At 33.6% G+C, this 17987-nt stretch overlaps 1 protein-coding gene across 1 annotated transcript in view; it reads left to right on the forward strand.

Annotated features, from left to right (window-relative positions):
• Window positions 1-1934: 1934 nt before the first annotated feature.
• The window catches only part of LOC149475523 (putative fatty acyl-CoA reductase CG8306), a 29418-nt gene continuing 13365 nt past the window's right edge, over window positions 1935-17987 (forward strand). Inside the window, exon 1 of the mRNA XM_089713418.1 lies at window positions 1935-2040. The gene's annotated coding sequence lies outside the window, so the exon portion shown is untranslated. The remainder of the gene's footprint in view (window positions 2041-17987) is intronic.

Consider the following 17987-nt stretch of genomic DNA (forward strand, 5'->3'; position numbering starts at 1 on the left):
AATTTAATTAATACAGGAAGCAACTTAAAAGTTTCGTTAAATAAAAATTTATTTAAATTGGTATCTTGGTATCTCCTCCAGTCAAATCGTAAAGAAAACGGTACGCACAACTAGGTTGTATATTTCAAAAAATACCGGATATGCACAGAAAATACGAAATTTCTTTATCACAAAGCCTCATTTTAACGAGTGCTAAATATTTATGCGTGTGTTGAATAACAATTTGCCCGCTCGTGTAGGCGAGATTCTTAATGTGTTTGTTGCCAGTTAAAAAATCTCCCCGAATTTGGGGAAGTTTTATCTAATAAAAATATTTTAATTACTTTGAAATAATCAAAGTAAACTTATTCTGACTATATTTTAAACCTGCATACGTAATTATTAGAAAACTATAATTGTGACGTAAAGCTAAACAAGAAAAAACATTGTATCAAGTTTATTTTAAATTTTATTATTACATTTGTACAATTACAGTATAATCTCAGTATTAAACAGTACAACAATATCATATACAATTAAGATTAGAGTTTTTGTTAATCATTCCCATAGATTTCAATTACTATATCTCTACAATAAATGAATAATTATTTTATTCATAATTGTAGACTTTGTAGAGCTCATTTCATTAATCATAGCATGGACCAATATACTCAAGTGAGTAGGTATATTGGTCCATGATCATAGTAACGTAAATTGTATTATATTAAATTTACAATACAATTTTGTTGAATTCAATCAAACATAGCCTTTAAGTTAAATTAATCTTCATAAATATTAATTACAACGCTTTTAGCAAATCAGTTTTGGTTATGTAGTTTAATTAATAAATGCAATAAAACTTCTCAAGCAAATATCAACTTATGCATATGACCTAAAAACTACTCCATGTTGCAATGGAAAATTTCGCATCTGGCATCCCATTTCAACTGTAATGGTGGCAGTACACATGGGCCCAACGTGTTGGGCCAACGGGTTGGGCCAACGTGTAGAGAGCTACTTGGCGGTATGTTGGCTTCATTAGCCTAGTTGGCGCCAATATTTGCAGGCCAACCGAATGTTGTCGGTTTTTTGTGCACACATCAAAGGATCTTGGCGCGCTCCGCAAACAGCGTTCACACGTTGGTGTCTTGTTCAGTTTGTTGTTACGCGTCAGCGGAGACAGTATCGTTGCGCGTCAATGAAATTTACGTTTAACCATGTTCCAATAGCGATGGAGGCCCGAGGCGCCGATGTGGACAAGCAATGAGGTTTTACAATTCGTAGAATTGTATCGACATGAAGGAATAATTTGGAATCCACGGCATGAACTATGTACACAAAAATAAAAACCAATCTCAATAAATCAGATGTTTTATTTTCTATTTATTATATTATTCTAGATGTTTTTCTTATCTCACTTTCATACAATTCGATAAAAAAAAATTATTTATAAAAAGAGTAAAATAGTATTAAAAAGTTACTTGTTCTTAAAAATTAAATAACAATATACAATGAGCGTGGTTTTGATCAAATTGTGCTTTATTACATAAATAATATTATCATTTAATATAATAATATTATATAATCTTTAAAGTTTCGTTTTATAGGTAATTAAAATTAAATTAAGTGTAAAATGTACACATTTTAAACATTTGAAAAAATCTAAACATAATAATGTTTTATTTATACAGAAATAAAAAAGGACAATAGAGATTGGAAAATGGTATCATCGCAGACGGCAGAGTACATTCATTGTTATTGATGCACATGTACGTAATAATTAAACGCACTGTATAAATAAATTGCCGCGGCTGCAAGAACTTCTACGGACTACGTCCATCCTTGAAGCGCCAATGCAGAATGATCAGTACGCCAATGTGTGAACAGGAATCTTTGATATCCTTCATTTTTTCCCAACACGTTGGCCCAACGCGTTGGCCCCATGTGTACTGCCGCTATAAAAACCAGTCAGATTTAAACCATCGTACAGCGTGCACGTGTTGTTTAATTTAATTTGTTTTCTTGTGATTTTGTGCTTGCATGTCAATAAAATCCTTTTTGGTAAGTGAAAGTTTGTGTTTTTTTCACTCACTCAGGCAAAGGCTGACGACAAACAGCCGTGTGTAATGTCAAATTAACATGCATATTTTTGTTTGCACGGTGAAACCTTGTTTAGTGGTCAGTCAATAGAAATCGAATATTTGTAATATTTGTGTGGTTTTGAATTTTGATCATTCATTCAATATTTATTTATTGTTATGATTAAGGTGTATTTTATACACAAAAGATATAAAGCGTAGTAGAGTTGAACTTCTTTCATCTCATCTCATCGTACTTTGTATGGAGTATGTACTTACTACTTCACACAAAGTTCGCCGAATGTCTAGTTCCACTATGTATCAGTACTTAAATTTTAAACTAAAGGAATTATCGAAATTAGATACTAAAATTGGAACCTTCAAACAGACCAATTCACTTTAATTTTAGTGTACAAGTTCAACTTATAAAATTATGTTAATATAGCCAGAAGCTACAATTTTATTCCCTTGTATGTAGATTAATTATCCGTCTATTCTACGTAATAACATTATAATTGACGACCTCTGCGTCTAATATAATTATTAACAATCATTGCAACTGGATGATAAAACCTGCTTGTATAATTTTTAAATTATTGAGATAATTGACTTGACAATATTTTCAGTGTTTTATAATATTATCTATATCACATACCTACTATGCATTAATAATTAATTATCTGTAACATTTGTATGTGACTTTCCCGCGCACAAGAATCATCATTTTTTTAATGTCACGCATTGGTCACGCACAAGTTTCGACATTTATGACGTATTCATTTCCCGCCATAACTTTTTAAATTGCCATAACTACCAAATTACAAGTTGTAATAATTTAATAAGGGCATCGGAAGAAAATATTCCGAATTGCAACATAACCTTTCTCTTTTTATGCATTTTTGTCGCAGCTTCAAAGTGCATTTTGGATTTTGATTCATTACCTACCTACGAGTAATAACTTAAGTTAAAACCTTATCTGTGGGAATATTCTCACAACACACAAGAATAAAAAACGAATTAACATACTGTTTAGGTAATGTGTGTTTGTATGTTATATTTGAAGTTCCCATAAACATTATATTTTAATTTTAAGTAGGTAGGTTTTTCAAAGTGTAACTTTCGTGAAATATAGGTATGACCGTATGAATATATGTATTTATGTAATTTAATGGTACGGGAGCCAGGTGCAAATTTGGTTAATTATTTCCTCTCAAGAGATAATTCGTCAGACGCCTCAGAGTATAGTGTGGTATAGTATTATAAAGCCTCGTGAACGTCAGCTGGCGCTCGGTTGGGGGGGGTGAGCGGTAGTAGCCTCCCACGCACGTAGGAAAAAAAATACATTCATTCATTCATTTCCTCTCAGCTAAAAATTTGTCAAATTGTAGCTAACCCAATATCTCAACGAAAAAAAATAATCAGCTGGTTACAACATGGTGTATTATACGTCAGCTGGTGTCTCGAACATGAAAGTTAAATTTAAAGAAAAATTTATTTTCCGTGATTTCCTCTCAAACAAAAATTTACCTGATGATAGCTTATATGTAACTGTGGATAAATATATAGGTCAGCTGGCTGTATCTTGGTGGAAAAACCGTCAGCTGATACGGGAGGCTACAACCGCTCCTCCCCCCAACCGAGCTCCAGCTGACGTTCACGAGGCTTCATAATACTATACTTTGATGCATTTTACTAATTACCGCTTGAGAGGAACTTGGTCATAAAATCTGTTCCTGGCTCCCGTACCATAAGTGCCAAATTACAAAAAAAATTACGAATTTAGAACCTTCTTTTTTGAAGTCGGTAAAAACTACCAAGGTAGTAATGACAAATCACTCAGAGAAAGATGCTGAATAATATTTCTTGGAGTTGATTACGACTTACGATATAACTTACAAATTTACAATGCAAGAAAGTATAAGAATCGACGGATTTTGATGCGGTTTTTTTAATAAATAGAGTGATTCAAGAGGAAGGTTTCAGCATAAATAAAATTTATTGAAATGAGGGGTCCTGGGTTCGATTCCCGGTGGAGACGAAGAAAAAAAAATGTCTCGGTTTGAAAAGAAAATCGATCAGTGAAACAGATGTATAATGCATCTGCCCCTTACCCCACTAGGGGACAATATGGGACTTCCCTTTTTTATAGAGGGTAACTTGGATTAATATAGATCTCTATGAACATAGGTTTTATCCCGGAAACCCCACGGGAACGGGAACTATGCGGGTTTTTCTTTGAAAATACTGGTGTAGTCGCGGATGGAAAGCTATTTACTATAAATAAGCTAGTATAAGTAATATGGACAATATGGTAGATCATAATATTATTGTAATGTAGATTATTATTGTCCACTCATTTTACGTGACGTCACATTAAATCCAAGATGGCGGTATCTATAGAGCATAATTTTATACTTTTTACAACATTTTTGCATTATTCCTAGAAATTATCTTGTTATGAACTGAAACAAAAAATCTCGAATATATTTAAGTATTTTAATTTTTAAGATGTTTTTAAGTGCTTTTTTTTCCTGTTTAAAACTAGATGACGCTGATCTAGACTAAAATAACATATTTGTATGTAAATTACTGTGTCTGTATCTTGTATACATGGTTTTATCCATAAATATGATCTGTGTCAGAAACCAAGAAATCACTCTACGTGATATTGTTTTTGAAATTTTAGTAAGAAAATCGTATAATTTTCAGTACTTACCGATGGTATTTCACTTTGGTCTTTACAAACTTTAACGTAACAAAACGGCATTGTCAAATAATACCCGGCTTTTTTAGAGTACCTATAAGTATTCTTTGGTAGAACGTCAACTGAATGCAACAAACAGCATGTGTTCTTTTTTTGGGCATATTGCTGCGGCACCGGCCCCGCCCCCTAACCATATCTCCCTTTAATTTCTGTGATCAGTGGTTTTATACGATTTCAATACATATTTCATTTTGTTTAGGGCCTTACCTTAGTGACACTGTGACAGTGAAAGTCACATTAAAATCGCTACAACTGTACAGGGATTTTGATATAAGTAGGTGCGTTTGTAAATTACAATAAATAAATATGTTTCATACAACAAATATTATGTTGCCATACACATAAATCCATCCTCACAAACATTCGCATTTATAATCACTACATAGGTAGTATAAAACAAAGTCGCTGTGTCTGTCCCTATCCTATGTTCCTATGTATGCATAAATCTTTAAAACTGCGTAACGGACTTTGATGCGGTTTTAATAATAGATAGAGTGATTCAAGAGGAAGTTTTTAGTATATTATAATTTATTACGTTTTAGATAAATGAGCGGGCACGGGCGGAAAGCTAGTATCACATATAATATAATACTTGAAGTTAAAAACACGTGTAAATCTAAAATTAGGTTGTTGAATAATATTTACGTTTTTTTTGTTACACATGGCTGATAGAGCGTCCGCGAAAACCTATGGAAGGTTTTCGTGCCATTAACAGTTTAATAATCGATATATCTTTTAAATGGCGCGTTACGAAAGATTATATTTATATTTCTTGCATAACTAGTAGCCATGGTATATTCTGGAAATTTCCTTCGTGCGTTGTTTGATTTCACGCGAGTTAGGGGGCGTCCATAAATTACGTGAAGTTTTTTTTCAATTAAATAGTAATGTAACGTAAGATTAGACGAGATTTGACTAGAAAAAAAAACTCACATAATTTATGGACGATTAACTAACCGATTTTAAATTCCGTAAGCACGCTCTCTGTAAGTTGAAACGTCCGGTAAAAAGATATAATGAATAAATCGCGTTTAAAATCCGTTAAAGTCTAATTTCTTTACATATTGTGGCGTGTTTTAGGCCGGTTGCAGAACTTCACCGACCGTCAGTGCGTACCATCGGTCCTGACGATACGCATCAACAATGTGTATGATATGACACTAATACGCATGACAATACGCGTGCGTATGGTCGGTCTAGCTATGAACGGTTTTATGAATTTCCATACATATGACAAGCGCGACTGACGTACGCACTGATGGTCGGTCAAGCTCTGCAACCGGCCTTAACTTCATTACCTCTTTATTGTTCAAATCTCTATGTACATAACTGGATTATTTATACTCCTTGTTTTTTTTGCAAAGATTATATTAAAGCCTAGTCATTAAGTATTTTGTATGTTTATTGCTTGGATAAGCATGATTATGCAAAAATGGATGAGCCAAATATCAATTGCTTTAATAGAATTACTATAGTATACAGTATAGTCATCCCAATCTTGTGAAATTATACATAAATAAATATTTCAGGATATTTTTCACACACGGCACGATCAGCCCCCCTAGACAAGTGGGTTTCTATTAGCGTAAAGTTCAATAGAATAGATTATGAATGTATGAGATTGACGTTTGATTACGACGACGACGACAATTGATTACGTCAATCTCATACATTCATAATCTATTCTATTGAACGTTACGCTAATAGAAAGCCACTTGTCTAGGGGGCAGCCCTAGACAAGTGGCTTCTATCTCATACTAAGCTTTTCGCTTGTGTCATGGAACCCAGTTGGCTGATAAACATACATTTATAATTTTAAATACATACTTATATAGATAATTAACACCCAGACACAGAGCAAACATCGATGTTCATCACACAAATATTTGCCCTTGGTGGAAATCGAACCCACGACCTCTGGCTTGGAAGGCAGAGTGATGACATGTCTACAATATTTTTATTAGGTCAATACGAGTAAAATGGAACCTACTTGGTTATGTTTACGAGTATGTAAACCTATTAAAAAGTTAGACATTTTTATTCAAACAATCGACGCAGGTTTTTCTTTTGCGCAGGCGAAGCCGTGGGCGGAAAGCTAGTTTCACACTAAGTTTTTAGTCCAGCGGCTTATTCTTGACAGATCACTTTGAGTCTAGACATTTGAAAAGGTCTAGAAAGTGGCTTAGACCACAAGAGATTTAGTGCTTCAAGAGAAAATGTGTAACTATAGATTTTAGATAAATAGTACACATTTGTTTTCTCTTTATTTATAGGTGATCGAAATATAGAATATAAAGACCAAGCAACTGGGAAAAACAGTTTTTTTAATAGGGAAGATAAATGCTTGAACAGTCAGGTAAATAAGTACTACATATTGTGTTGCTTAATAACTTTCCAACTTCTTTCTTCAAGAATAGACATTCTCAAAACAATACTGTAGTTAACTATAATTAGGTTTATGAGTGTAAAAAATTTATAAACAATTCCATTCATATTATATTCACACTTTCTTTTTATTTAAATAATTTAGAAATTATATAGGCTTTAATGCTCTTAAATAACTTTGGTCTCGTTTATAGGCACGATATTTATTATAAGTTTTGTTTTTAATATGTATCCGCTAACATACCAGTCCGTTTCCGTTATATTTAGAAACAACAACAACAACAACATGTTTGCATGTAACCGTCAGCAAAAATACAGTTGAAGCTACGACTCCTTTAGGCGCGGGTCAAACACAAGCAGAACGGGCGCGGGCGTGCCATAAGCGCAACTCTTCAATATGTTTTGCACCACGTCCTTCTACATTTTGTATGAAAGAACTTTGGAAAGGTTTGTGCCGTCTCGAAGCCTTTCCAAAGTTGCGCCCGCGCTGCTTGTGTTTGACCCGCGCCTTAGAGTCCATTTTTTAGAGTATATTATATACAGGGTGTCCCACTATCGGTATACTAAGGTCAAAGGAGGCTATAGTTTTGCATACGGTGAGTACGTAAAAAATACTTATAAAATTCCAGACGCATTTTTTTTTCAAATAGATGAATTCTTAAAACTCTATGTGTACACCCCAAACAAGCAACCCGCCCAAATTTGCCACCCGCACGTGAGCTATCGTTTAAGATTATGTTTTCATAGACAAAATGCTATTAGCATAGCGTTATATGCCGGCTGCGCGAAGCTAGAGAAGAAAACATGAATTTTAAGGAAATATTTAGCAAAAAAATTTTGGCGTAATTTTGTTGTTTAAGTATTTTTACGTGATCAGTGTGTGTAAAGCTACATGTCCCTTCGTGCTTAATATACCGATAGTGGGACACCCATTGAGATAATATTAATAGGAGACGACACCGCCTACATCACTTATGTTCCACTCAACATACGTCATGTGACGTATGTTGAGCGGTATTTTTTAATGGTTTTAAAGTGAAACGCATCAAACATGCCTTCGTGTGTGTTACGATATTGCACAAATAATAAAAATAATACGGAAAAGTGCAAAGGAATAACTTTCATCGTTAAGTACCTAACTGAATAATAATTTTTAAAACTTAGTTAGAGCAAAAAAATGGCGCACAGATTTTGTTCGTGGTGTCTCCTCCATACGTAGTAATATTATCTCAATGGGGACACCCTGTATATTACAGTATACTCTAGGATTTTGATACACTTTAAACGGACAGATTTAATTAAAACTTTGTACACATATCAAGGATCGGTTACAATACAATAATCTATACTAATCTATACTAATATTATAAAGCTGAAGAGTTTGTTTGTTTGAACGCGCTAATCTCGGGAACTACTGGTCCGATTTGAAAAATTCTTTCGGTGTTAGATAGCCCATTTATCGAGGAAGGCTAAAGGCTATATTATATCATCACGCTAAGACCAACAGGAGCGGAGCAATGCGGGTGAAACCGCGGGGAACAGCTAGTTTCTTGCGATAAAACGTGTTTTATAGTTTTTTTTAACTAATAGCTTTATAAAATTTATAGATCAGAATACCACATGAGCTAAGCAATACTGGATTTTGCCAGCGAGTGAAACCACAGCTTGTACTAAAAAACTAACTTTGCCCACGACTTCGTTCGAAAGTCACAAACAGAATGAAAGTTATGGGTTTTAATATCACAAAAATAACTAAATAGGTAATATTATAAGCACTTGAGAAAATACAATTATTATAAAACATCTTATATTAGAATTTAGATACTTATTAGTTATTACACATATTGATAAATTAGTATTGTATTATGTCTATTTCAAGTAAATATGAATATAAATTTAACTAGCTGTCCGCCCCGGCTTCGCCCGTTGTACCTACATGTTTATACTATCCTATCTCTCAAGTTGGATCGAACTGCACATGGTGTGCGAATTTTATTATAATCGGTTAAGTGGTAGTCCATTGAGGACAAACGTTGTGACACGAGATTTATATATATTAAGATTTTAACATTAATGACAATAGTTTATTTGTGTGTTTAATTATAAAAAGTCGAACTGAAAACCTACTTTTTTGATGTCGGTTGAATCCAGTTTGGTACAGTCCTAGTCATACGGAAGCTATGCGGGGGTACATTTGGACGATTTATTTTCATCTTTAAAAAATCCTTTAGCCTCCGCGACACAAATATGTAGGGTTATAAAAGTGAAACAAAATGAATGACGAAACTCTGCAACAATAACATACTTACCTTTTATGTAATGGTGGGTCGTCAACCTTTACATGTGAATTTTTATTGTTTTTAGGGTTCCGTAGTCAAAGCGTAAAACGGGATCCTATTACCATAATACCGAGACTTCGTTGTCCTTCTGTAGGCTATATGCCCCAGCCACACGACTCGACGAGTGGTATGGGAAGTGACGAGGGAAGTAGGCAGGGACGTAGTGTGGCCACGTTACTCGTCATGCCACTCGTCGTGCTCATCGTCCTGCTCACTGCTGTCGGCTTTTGCGCGCGAGTCAAAGGACCGGCAATACGAGTGCGAATTAGGGATGGGCGTCATGGAATCAACGGACTAGTTAAATTAACCGTCTATATGTACACTCAACGATTCGACTAGTCCATCGCTCACCAATGCACTAGTTGAATTCAACGGCTAAACAGTCTTATTGATAAGAATAAATTCTTTTCTTTGAAGTTTTTTAAAAAAAATATTTTTGGTTTACAAGACCAATGTTTTGAATTTAAACTATAAAAACAAACGATAATAAGTTTTTTAGTAATACTTTTTTTAGGGAGTATAATTTTTGTAAGAAAGCATAAATATTTATTAATTGTTTTATTGAGATTAGAATTTATTGTTTTAAGAATTTATTTAATAATAGTTATTTATTTTACACATGGACTAGTCGAAGATTTTAACTAGTTGAATGACTAGTTGATGAACGACATTTAACTATCTAGTCTCGTTGATGAAAAATACGTCGACGACCCATCCCTAGTGAAGAGCGTCGCGATTAATCGCGCGAGTAGAGCAGTGTGTGGCCAGACGGCAATATCGAGGCGAGCGGCAGCGCGATGAGCAGGACGAGGAGCAGCACGAGTAGCAGGACGAGTAGCATAGTGTGGCTGGGGTATAAAAGACCGTGACAGTCGAGAATTAATAAATTGGAGAGAAGAAATATTTCGTTCAAAACTTACCGGCATTGAAAAGTTTAAAGTTTATTGAAAAAGTTTTAAAATAATACCTACAGTTAAAATTTGGGGAAATTAAAGCCTGTGTTACTTCAAAACTGTGATTATTCACATTTCACTGTGACATTAAGTACTATGTAATAAATTAATTAAACGGCGCTGTTTAATAAAACGTCTTACATTTGTTTTTAACGAGTAACGACCAAATGTAAAATACTTTCACCAGCACATATTATTTCACCATAATATTTTTTTACAAATATGGTGAAATATTATGTAGTTTGTGTAATGTTTTTATAAACATTAATGCACAGAATATAGATCACATTTAATTAATCCTTCCTATCCTATCCTAACCTACTAATAGGTATTATTTGTATACGTAGTATATTATTATTAGTCTGTGGTATTATAAATGCGAAAGTTTGTGAGGATGTGTATGACGTATGTGTGTGTTTGTTACTCTTTCACGCAAATACTACTGAACCGATTACAGTGAAATTTAGCACACATAGAAGGTAGCTTGGATTAACACATAGGATAGGTTTTATCCCGGAAATCCCACGGAAACGGGAGATATGCGGGTTTTTCTTGAAAAAGGCGGGCGAAGCCGCGGGCGGAAAGCTAGTATTATATAATATACAGTATCATAAAAAATATACATACCTAGTTTCTATTTAGTCTATTTCTTTATCGATTCCTCAGAGGCGAAAGAGTTTCTTTTTTTAAAACTTGTTTGTGAAAATTACTAAAAACGCGAATATTTAAAATTAATATTTAAGTAACATCTATAATATTTTATTGCAATTTTAATTATAGATAAGTTAAAGTAATAAACAAATTACGCACGCTAGTAATACTAGAAACGGCTTTCGTAATAAAATAGCCGTGAAAACCTCAGCTTGCGGTAGGCCGTAGGCGCGTGAGATTATAAAATATGAAAATGCGCGGTAAATTTCCACAGCTGACAGCCGAGCCACAGGTAATATTACCGCGTGAATCGTGATGGGTTAGTGACCTCGCCGCTTGCAGTGTGTGTTCGATATTTGAATTATGATTTTAACGGCCAGGATTATTAAAAAAGTTTTAGGGAAGGTTTTATATAAATAAAAATATTGACGTCGAAATAATTATTACGTATTTTGCGTAAGTAGGTACTTACTGTATGTTTGCTCTTTGTACACAATTTTTTAGAGGAAAAACCGTATTGTATGTTTGCTCTGTGTACACAATTTATTAAAGAAAATACCTGGGGTATTTTTTTACGGATTAATATTGGCAATTTTTATTATAAATATTATTTTTATATTTAATTTAATTCAAGAATAACTGACCTTAAAATATATAATATTTTTAACATCCCACGTGTTTAAAAAATAATACAGTTGTTTTTAATGAATGATTCATTATTTAAATCGTTAAGTGTCGACGACGCGTTTAAAAACAAAAATAATAACTAGATTTCTGAATATCTAATTTTAATACTGGTCTTGATTACTGTAATATTAGTTTGCATTGTTTTAGAGATCCGTAAATGACTTAAACGTGATACGGAAGTCGCAATAATAACGGTTCCGTACACTCACCGGTCACTGATTCTAGGTTAAGCAACGTTAGAGCCCTGTCAGAACATGGATGGGTGTCCAGGTGGCTTAATTCTTAACGTTTTTGAAGTGAAACTTCTTTATCGGGGTTGGAAAAAAAATGTAGTGTAACATTTTTTCGTTACGCGTGACATTTTTCCGTTACGCGTGACATTTTTGCGTTACGCGCCATCTTGTTTTTATCCCTACCACGCGTGATTGACGTATTTCTGTAAAGTTGCTTAAATAGTAATTTTTTTTTACTTAAATAAGGTCATAAAGAAGTTTCACTTCTTACGTGTGTAGGTACACTGTACACTGTACACTAGTACACGCACACATTTTTATTTATTTATTTATATAAATTTATAAATATAAATTTATAAATAAAAAAAAAATAATATACACTCACCGGCACGGAATCTTGGCCACTTACAAATTTGCCGATAAAAAAAGTTTGAAGTGTTTTTCACGATTTTTTTGTATGCAGATATGTTAACATATTACTTGTTTAATTTTATGGTAAGAAATCATTAAGTTTGAGAATAATCTTTTACCACTTTTTAAGAGTTACTCGAAATTTGTGATTTGTGCGGTTAAGCCGAAGTTACGAATTGTTCGTTTTAAACTTTTTTCGATATCGTTTATGACGTTTTAAGATATTGTTATTGTTGTACTGTAGTCAATGATCATAAAAAACAATAAAAAATGCCGTTAACATCTGAACAACCTGCTCAGGCCATCACAATGTTAGACCAATGACTGCCGCAACGTAAAGTACCTAATGTTCAGTACGTACCACGTTCAGCGGTGCACTATGCATGGAGAAGATACCAGGAGACTGGTAGCTACATGTGCAGACCAGGAAATGAAGGCGTGAGGTGCACATCAGCTCGAGAAGACCCGTTTATTGTTCAAGAGATACTCAGAAATGGCTTTCTGACAGATTTTGAGATACGCCACCGGCTCTAAAACACCAGGATAATAAATGTGAGTGAGCAATCGGTGAGAAGACTAATGAAGGAAGTTAATTTGATGGTTTGCAGACCAGCACGCCGTCCAGGACTCCTCAGACATCACAGAGAAGCACGTCTTCGTTTTGCACGAGAACATGAAAACTGGACCCACAGCCAGTGCGCTCGTGAGGTGTTCACAGATGACTGCTAAGTCACTTTACGAGCTTTTGATAGCCAAGAGTCAGTTTAGAGGAGACGAGAAGAGAGGTTTTCACCCATCACCACACTCAAACTGCGATTTTTCATGGAGGGTCAATAATGGTATGGGGAGGTATAAGTTCCGATGCTCGCACGGAGTTAGTTATCGTAGATAATGCCTTAAATTTGATCAAGTACATTGAGGAAATTCTCCAGGAACGTGTTCAGCCCTATTACAGGTTTATCAGTGAAGAAAATTTGCTACTAATACACTATAACGTGTCTTACGATGCGTATAAGAGTATCTTCAAGAGGTTATTATTGAAAAATTGGAGTGGCCAGCTCGTAGCCTGGATCTTAATCCAATAGAACACATCTGGGACATGCTTAAAAGAAACATAAAGTTCGATTTCAACCCAGCACCAATGTTAGATGAGCTTAGAAATACAGCTGGGGCCGTTTGGTACACTATAGCTCAAGTGGACATCAAAAATGTCTTCTAGAGTATGCCAGACTGGATGCAAACAGTGTTTAAGGAAAGAGAAGGAAACACCCTATATTAAAAGGTTCAATTTTTTTTATGGAAACGTTCTTTCTAATTTTTGTGCATTTTTTAAGAAATCATTTAAATTTCACAGGAAAAGCGTAAATTCTTGTTTAATTCATATCTACGCGGCAGTACTTCTTATAAACTTCCAATGATTACTAAAAGTTAGTAAAAACATTAAAGTAACTAGTTTTGGTTAAATTTTTATTGAATTTTGTAGTAGAAAAGAAATAGTGTTATTTTACCCAAAAATTTGCAGTGGCCAAGATTCCGTGCCGGTGAGTGTATATATATAATAAAAATTTATATTTATTTATTTTAAGATTATACTTCCATATTTTGTTATTAAAGTCCTAATAATCTAAACGGTAATATAGTTCGAGTCGGACTCGTGCACCAAGGGCTAACCTATTTTTTATTATTTTGTAAGTAACTATAAAATATATATTTTTAGTAATTTTAAAAATAGGTTTCTGGAGAACATGTAAGTTTCAAATTAATAACAAACTAAGCAAAATATGCCATCAACGTCACAACAAAACAAAATGACATTTTTTATGGATGCCCGGGTGTCGTAAAAAAGTAATTACCCTTGATGAGATGCAAGATTAAGAAAAAAACGAAGTATTAACTCAAGAAGCTTATATCTAATACACTGGAGATTTCAGTATGAACATTAACTTGTAACAAGAAAATATGACCTTGAATGACGCCTGTATGTTTTTTTATCCCTTTCACACCTAACTAACTACCTAGGTGTGAAAGGGATAAAAAAACATACAGGCGTCATTCAACGTCATATTTTCTTGTTACAAGTTAATGTTCATACTGAAATCTCCAGTGTATTAGATATAAGCTTCTTGTATTAACTCATTAGCATGCTGAATATATTCATGTTTCAGAAAATCACCTCTCACTATACTTTTTATGAAGTAGAACAAAATATGTTGTAAATAAGTAGGTATTGAAATCGTATGAATTAGGAATAACCCATTGACCACCGAGCGGCCCGATCGGGCCGAGACACAATAGATTTTTTATTGTGTCTGTGATCCGAGGACTGACGGAATAAGGCTTTTAATCCTAGGAATTAGAATTTTAATCCTAGGAATTAGAATAAAGCTTGGTTGAGTTTAAATTTTTAACGCTTACATAATGTCATTTGAATTTATCGTGTTGCCAGATAAATCGAAGTAATCTAATTTTGGGGAAATTGAAAAATCTACGTTTTTTGAATGCTAAAGGTGAATGGTACTAATGGTAATGGTGGAATAAAATGGTAATGTATTGTCTAATTGATCACTAGCAGCTCGCCCCAGTTCCGCCTCAATACATATTAGAAAAAGATTATGTTGTTAAAAAAAACAAAAAACTCGTTTTAAAAAGATAAGGACATGAAATGATAGTGTCGTGATGAAGTTTGAATTAAATCTGTCATTTTAAAGTGAGTCATAATTGAGTCTAAAGGAGTCAATTACATACAAACGTATAATGTACCTTTCTAATGGTGAAATAATCCTTCTATAGAAATTCAGAGATTTGCAAACCGCAAAATAATTATCCATGACAAACAGCATTAAATGACTGCCACTGTGTGATTATACAGTGATTATGAATAATTTTATTAGACACTATTGTGTATGTAATTACCACCCAAATGACTTGCAATGTGTGACGCAAATCACATGTACACTACCTTGAGAAAATATACAAATTAATAATTTTTCATGTTATTTGGTTAATGGTATTAGCTCGCCTTGTCGCCTTGTCGTATTGTCCTGTTTCAAAAAAATTCAAAATTGTTTGTTTAGAACAATAAAAACACACATTACAAATAAATCATGAACGATGTCACCCATAAAATGTTTATTTTGTTTGTTTCGAGAAAAACTTAAAATTCTGAATGGTTACTGTTTTAACAGGGGTGTTACCGTGATGCATGCTTTAAGAAAGAAAGCAAAAACATTTGTTTTAAGTACTCAACATATTATCATGGTACGGGGGTTGTTCTGTGAACATTGATCATTTCGATCTTTTAGCAGAACTCAATAGGTAAATCTTAGTCCTCTGCCTTAGCCATTTGTTAGGATCTATAAATCCTATGTTTTATTTCCAAAATCAACATTTTCTATTATATTCGAACGGTACCTATAGGTCCAAAGAATACATAAGTTCGGTAAATCTTGGGATATACTGGTAAAACCTGAGTTTTACAAATAAACGTAACATATATAAATAAATGTAACAGTAGAGATTTATAAACCGCGAACGGGTCTTTTTATATCCATAATCTGTCGGTAATAATATGTTTTACAGTTTACTATCTATACTAATATTATAAAGAGGGGTTTGTATGTTTGTATGTATGGTTTTCACGCATAAACTACTGGAACGATTTTGATGAAATTTGGCACAGACAATCTTTAGACCCTGAAAAAGAACATAGGCTACCTTTTATTGCGAAATATGTAGGTACTAGGTACTACGGGCGAAGCCGGGGCGGACCGCTTCTTATAGATAAATATAAATCTGTTTAGATTATAAACATTGATTGAAATAAATTAACTAATCCAGTTTTATTCGACCACTTCGTCAAGTTTTAAGCATATTTTACAGCTCTAATGGGTTTAGATTATCTTGTAACATTGAAATTATGCCTAAAATGTCTATTTTTGTCGTTGATAATAAGCTAAACGAATTCATATTAGTTTCACGCTTGTAAATAATGCTGAGTTAAAAGATGAAGTTTTATTTAAGAATTTGTGCCAAGTTAAATAAACAAATTGGAAACTTTAATTCCAATACGGTCTAATATATCGTGCGATTTCATTGTTCGCTCAAAAGTTTAAATTGCTTTAGATTAGTTTTAATTATTGGCTCGCTCAATTCATTTTAATAAAATGAATGTGCCACCCAGATACAATATTAATTAATTCAAGTGCTAGACGAGCTATTGTCTATCGATTCGAAGAATTAATGAACCGAGGCTCAGTGTCTGTCACATTTACGCCCATCATAATTAATAGCCCATTAAATAGGATAATAGCGTTTGAACATAATTGACTACTCGTCAAAATGTCATGTGAGGTTACGAGTTACGAAAAGACACCACAATCTAAGAATACATGGTAATACCATAGTATAAAGAGAACAAGTAAGTTATCTTCGAACAAAGGTACATCGCACAGTTTGTAAGTTCATACGCAAGTTTAACGCACGCACACAACGCCCGCGCCGCGGCCGCTCGATTCCTTCTCATGGACCGTTCTCGCTAGGGGCGCGCCATTGCTGTGAACGGCGATGTTTGTTTCTTAAATTATTTAAAATATCAACGGGACAAGTGACAACCCTGCGCCTTGCAAGTTTAGGTACCGTGCGCTAAACGGCCGTAGAGGGCCTACTTGTTCTCTTTATACTATGGTAATACGTAAACGTTGGCAAATACGAATTCCCATTAAACAAAGTTATACCATAATGGTTTGTGTAAACAATGGGTTGACGCAAAAGTAACGAGTACTGTAAATAATCATGCTATTTTCCTCGTTGTAGCGTGCTGTGCTTTAGAGTTAAATTGTCTTTTTTGTTAAATCCTTCACCTTTGTTTATCGCATATATACTCTATAGTCTATTCAATGAAAATTATTTTCGTGACTTTTGTGAACACAGATTTGGACCTACATCTTTTTCCTCACTTTTAGTTGCAAAATTTTACCCAGCTATTTAGATTTTTAATATCATTGCAGTAAATAGAAATTTATTCAGTACATAAAACAGTATTAAATCCAGTTTGCGAAAGTGATTGTGCTATAGAGCCCTGTCATTTTTCCACCATGGAAATAATACTGCTTTAAGTTATCATAGGAATGTCTTATACACGCCTTCCATTACCTTAATAATTTATTGAAAATTTGCTTTTATTTATGCAATATGTATACTTTAACTACTTAACTGGTTAAATTACCGCACATCGATATACATAATTATATAATATGCGGGTAATTTGAAAGAAATATTTTGATGATAAATGCTAAGTCATCTTATTCTATGACTAAGTGCCGCAGAATTTAAAGTAACAGTACAAAGTGATTAAGATACTTAATTACTCATAGGTTAAATATAAATAGACATTAGAAAAATTAGTTTTTATTTTCAATTTTTATGTTTTCCAATATTTACACTAACACTAATTTTTTATTATATTTTATTGTTTTTCTACATAAATAAGAATGAAATTGCGCGAAGGA

This window comes from Colias philodice, chromosome 30 (genome assembly GCF_061535455.1).
Source record: "Colias philodice isolate Cphi_HAF_F1 chromosome 30, ilColPhil1 Martin Lab GWU primary, whole genome shotgun sequence".
Lineage (NCBI taxonomy): Eukaryota > Metazoa > Arthropoda > Insecta > Lepidoptera > Pieridae > Colias > Colias philodice.